The 4,901-nt window shown below is 48.7% G+C and overlaps 2 protein-coding genes across 16 annotated transcripts in view; one reads left to right on the top strand and one right to left on the bottom strand.

The window, feature by feature from the left end:
* The window catches only part of ZNF146 (zinc finger protein 146), a 33,466-nt gene extending 30,663 nt beyond the window's left edge, over nucleotides 1–2,803 (bottom strand). For 2 of the 11 annotated variants that reach the window (XM_011948665.1, XM_011948674.1), the window contains exon 1: nucleotides 2,209–2,803. The gene's annotated coding sequence lies outside the window, so the exon portion shown is untranslated. The remainder of the gene's footprint in view (nucleotides 1–2,208) is intronic. The other 9 variants (XM_011948683.1, XM_011948745.1, XM_011948688.1 and 6 more) reach the window with 8 other exon arrangements.
* Nucleotides 2,321–4,901, top strand: part of ZNF565 (zinc finger protein 565) — a 36,602-nt gene continuing 34,021 nt past the window's right edge. The window contains exon 1 of one of the 5 annotated variants that reach the window (XM_011948761.1): nucleotides 2,321–2,517. The gene's annotated coding sequence lies outside the window, so the exon portion shown is untranslated. The other 4 variants (XM_011948789.1, XM_011948782.1, XM_011948755.1 and 1 more) reach the window with 4 other exon arrangements.

Here is a 4,901-nt window from a genome sequence, read left to right as displayed (position 1 = left end):
AGAGTCTGGCTGTCAACCAAGCTGGAATGCAGTCGCCAGGATCTCTGCTCACTGCAGCCTTTACCTCTTGGGCTCAAGTGATCCTCCCACCTCAGCCTCCCAAGCAGCTAGGACTACAGGAGATCTCACTGTGTTGCCCAAGCTGATCTCTAATTCCTGGACTTGAGCCATACTCCTGCTTTGGCCACCTAAACTGCTGGGATTACAGGTCTGAGCCACCACGCCCGACATGACGCTTTATATTTTAAAATGTGTCGGGTTCCCACCTCCCCACACCTCAATGCCTTTTTTTTTTTTGAGAGGGAGTCTCGCTCTGTCGCCCAGGCTGGAGTGCAGTGGCGCAATCTCGGCTCACTGCAAGCTCCGCCTCCCAGGTTCACGCCATTCTCCTGTCGCAGCCTCCCTAGTAGCTGGGATTACATGTGCCCACCACCACGCCCAGCTAATTTTTTAATATTTGTTTTAGTAGAGACAGTGTTTCACCGTGTTAGCCAGGATGGTCTTGTTCTCCTGACCTCATGATCCGCCCACCTCAGCCTCCCAAAGTGCTGGGATTACAGGCGTGAGCCACGTCGCCTAGCCAACGCCTTTTATTTTTCAGTTACTGGCTCTTGCAGCTTGTTTGTTTTTCCATAGTAAGTCTAGGATCAGTTCCCCTAGTTCCAAAAGAGAAAAGCCTGTCCATACTTTTACTAGGATCATATTATTATTATTATTATTATTATTATTATTATTATTATTATCATTTGAGACGGAATCTCGCTCTTGTCCAGGCTGGAGTGCAGTGGCGAGATCTCCGCTCACTGCAACCTCTGCCTCCCGGTTCAAGCGATTCTCCCGCCCCAGCCTCCGCAGTAGCTGAGATTACAGGCGCCCGCCACCACACCCGGCTAATTTTTGAAGTTTTTTATTTTTATTTTTTAGTAGAGATGGGATTTCACAATGTTGGCCAGGTTGGTCTCGAACTCCTGACCTCAGGTAATCCACCCATCTCGGCCACCCAAAGTGCTAGTATTACAGGCACCAGCCACCGCGCCCGACCAAGATCACATTTAATTTCATACATTTACTTAAGTTTGCGCACACTTCTTAATGTCACATGGTATATTTATTTGTTCACATGTCATGCCCCTTAGTAGTATTTTAAAGTTCTTTCCCAATAGTTTTGAACCTTTCCTAAGTTTCTTCCACAATACTTTATCTTTTTACTGCTATTGTAAATATTAGTTTTCTTCAATTATGTATTCTAATTGATACTTGCAAATCAGAAAGCTATTTATTTGTAGATATTAATTTGGTACTCAATTAATTTAACTTTTTATAATTTAAAACTATGTCAATGACGACGGCGGGGGGAGGGGATGATTTCCTTAGAAAACGCATCTTTGGAGACGTCAGTAGTTTTCTTTATCACTTCACAAAATCCATACAACCTGAGAACGCCTCGACTCACTAAGAAATTAAGACACCTAGGATTTATTTAGTCCAGACTCATAAACACAGCAACAATTAAGCTTTCTTCAAAAAATGAGGATAACTGTGCCTAACCTAAAACCTTTGACTCCCTCATCCTGGGCGCCGTTATATGCCATTGCTTCTTAAAGCGTACAATGGTATTTAATCTAGGGCTCTGCTTAACAGCCCTATTAAAACACCCCAAAGATTTAGGGATTTGAACAGTTTGAAGCAGGCACCCCGAAACAAAAGTTCTTCTGAAACACTCGTTTAAAAAAAAAACAAAAAGTCACAGTGATTTGCATTCCACTCCAATTAAAAAGAAATGCTTTTATATAAAAACTCGTTTTACAATTATTCAACACTTAGCTTTTCCAACCCTTCCATTTTCAAGTAAAAAAGACGCTCCAGGAAGATGGCACCGTTATAATTATCAGCACTTTCGACAAGGGAAGTGCAGCTCAAACGTTATACCTCAATGTTGGTCTCCTACATCTCCCTCTTAGGCACAATCACACACAATCCCACACCCAGTTTCACATTCACTCAACAATCCCAAACATCGGGTCAAACTTTGCGGACAAACTCAGGGTCACACTGGCTCAAACCCGCCTCAGAGGCCCCCACCTCCGCCCTGCACGTAGGCCAGAAGCTCTTAGACCCACTCCCTGCCCTCGCGCCGCGCCCCTAGAGATCAGGAATCCTCCCCTTTAACCTCCCCGGTCCGACCGACCCGAGACGCCCAGATCCCACCTCCTACTTTCGCGCCACGTGGACCCAGGGGCCGTACTGACCCGCGGACAAAGACCAAAATGTCCACTCGGTGAGCTACGCTTGCGCACTCCGAAGGCGAGGAAGCACTCCCAGAAGTCTCCGCGACGCGGCCCGCCTCGGTCACCGCGGCCAGGCCCAGGCTGGTACTGAATTACCTTCTATTACCAGCAACGCCGCTTCTCAGGCCTTGGACTACATTTCCCTTGAGGCTTTACTGGTCGACTCTCTGTCTCCTCCCCTCCCCCCGCGAACCTGGCCGCCTCCTTCTGTGACGATGGAGCTCTTGAGGTAAGTAGTCCTTTAGCGTTAGATGACTTCAAGCTTGGCGGAGGGTCTGGAGTGGCGACGCCCTCTTCGAAGCCTCGCGGGCGCAAAAATGTCAAAACGGGCCAGGCCCCAACTCAGAACTAAGAGAACGCCATTTTGTCTCTGGCCGATGTGGCTCTGGACTACAATTCCCAGAGCCCACAGCGACCTGACGTTACGTCGTTCTTGACGTCGTGGCGAGCTTGTTAGCTCCGCAAGGACCCGGACGCGACCAGGGGAGGCAGAAGGTGAGGGGTCTGGGAGTCCTGGGCGGGGCCGGGGCGTGTCCGGAGCCTCGGATCTGTGCGCGCAGGCGGGAGCGGGCTGCGGATGCGCGTTTCTGAATGTGTCTTTGTGACTGTATGCCGGGTGTGGGTGTCTGCAACTGTGCAGGTGTAACCGCCTGTCTCCAGGGTGTCTGTCTGGTGGTTTTTTGGTAACCATGTGTGATAGTGAGTAGCGGGGTGCAGGGTCTTTGTGACCGGGGTTGATACTGCGTGTGTCCCCGTTGTATATGTGGTCTGTTCGCCCTGTTCCTGGGGTGTGAGTACAGTTGTGACTGTGTGACCACTGCGGATGTGCGGTTGTGATTCATGTCTCCAAGGTTTGTGCGTGGTTTTGGTTGTCTGTGCCTGTGACTATGCGGTGACGCCGCTTGTGTGTTGCTGTGTCCCTTGGTGTGTGTGTGGCAGGGGGGTGAGTGGTGCTGTGTATGCAGGAGTGGGGTGCCACTGCTTGTGTGAGTGTGACTGTGTGTATGTCCACAGTGAAAGTTCAGTTGTGACTGGGTGCCGTAAAGTGCCAGTGATGGCGTGTGTCCCATGAGTGGGTGTGTGATTGTGACTACATGAGGCATTTGTGGGTGTTGGTATGTGGGACTTGCGACTATATGGGAGTGACTGTGTATCACAGTGGAGGGTAGATTGTGTGACTAGGTGTGCTTAGCAGGTATGTGATTGTGACTGGAAAGGTATGGAGGTGAAGGTGAGTCTGTGATTGTGTACTGTGTCTCAAGAGTGGACGTAGGGCCAGGTGTGGTGGCTCACATCAGCACTTTGGGAGGCCAAGGTGGGAGGATCACTTGAGCCCAGGAGTTCGAGACTGGCCTATACAAAAAAAAAAAAAAAAGGCCGGGCACGGTGTGGCTCACGCCTGTAATCCCAGCACTTTGGGAGGCTGAGGTGGGTGAATCACGTGAGGTCAGGCGTTCTAGATCAGCCTGACCAACATGACGAAACCCCATCTCTACTAAAAGTACAAAAATTAGCTGGGTGTGGTGGCAGATGCTGTAATCCCAGCTGTTCCAGGGGCTGAGGCAGGAGAATCGCTTGAACCCAGGAGGCAGAGGTTGCAGTGAGCTGAGATCTCACCATCACACTCTAGCCTGGGGGACATGAGCAAGACTTCATCTCAAAAAAAAAAAAAATTAAAAATTGTCTGAGTGTGGTGGCCCGCGCCTGTGGTCGCAGCTACCCAGGAAGCTGAAGTGGGAGGATCTCGAGCTTGAGAGGTCAAGGCTGCAGTGAGCTGTGTTTGAGCCACTGCACTCCAGCATGGGTGACAGAGCGAGACCCTGTCTCAAAAATATAAAAGAGTGGATTTGTGGTTATGTTTGTGTGACACTGGCTATATGTGCAGCACCAATTGTGCTAGTGATTCTAGCGCTTGACCCATGCAGAACCTTTGAAGTTAGGACAGATTCTGGCCCTGGACAGTAGTGACCTCAGCCTTTCTGAGTGACACTGGATTTAGGCAAATGCCTGGTCTTCTCTGACCACACTCCCCTGTGTGGTAGGGAAGGGGGATGATGGTTCAAAAATGACCTGGTTGTTCATGATTCCTTTCTCTTAACCCTTCTCCAAGAAAGGTGCCAAGTTCAAGTACATCAGGTTTTATTCTATTTCCCTGAAATCCTTCTTGTTTTTCAGGACATGCTTTTCTTTCCTTCTTCTGAAACTTCAGAACCACTGCACCCTCACCCTCACCCCCACCAAAGTAACCTGGTCTCCAGTATTTGCCATAGGAGTAATTTACTGGATGCCTTGGAGATGTACTGAAAGGCCTATATCCTCTCTGCTCCCTGCGTACCTAATGTTCTTTTAAATTTTTTTCTTTGCTTTTCATTTTGAATTAATTTAATACTTTAAAATGATGTTACAAAAATAAAATTCCCATTTACTCTTGTTTTTTTTCTTTTCTTTTCTTTTTTTTTTTTTTTTTTTTTTTTGAGACGGAGTCTCGCTCTGTCGCCCAGGCTGGAGTGCTGTGGCCTGATAGCTCACTGCAACTTCCACCTCCCCAGCTCAAGTGATTCTTCTGCCTCAGCCTCCTGAGAAGCTGAGATTACAGGCATGTGCCCCCACACC

This window comes from Colobus angolensis, unplaced genomic scaffold (assembly GCF_000951035.1).
Source record: "Colobus angolensis palliatus isolate OR3802 unplaced genomic scaffold, Cang.pa_1.0 Scaffold107, whole genome shotgun sequence".
In the NCBI taxonomy this organism is placed as follows: Eukaryota; Metazoa; Chordata; class Mammalia; order Primates; family Cercopithecidae; genus Colobus; species Colobus angolensis.
This window is presented reverse-complemented; position numbering and strand designations above follow the sequence as displayed.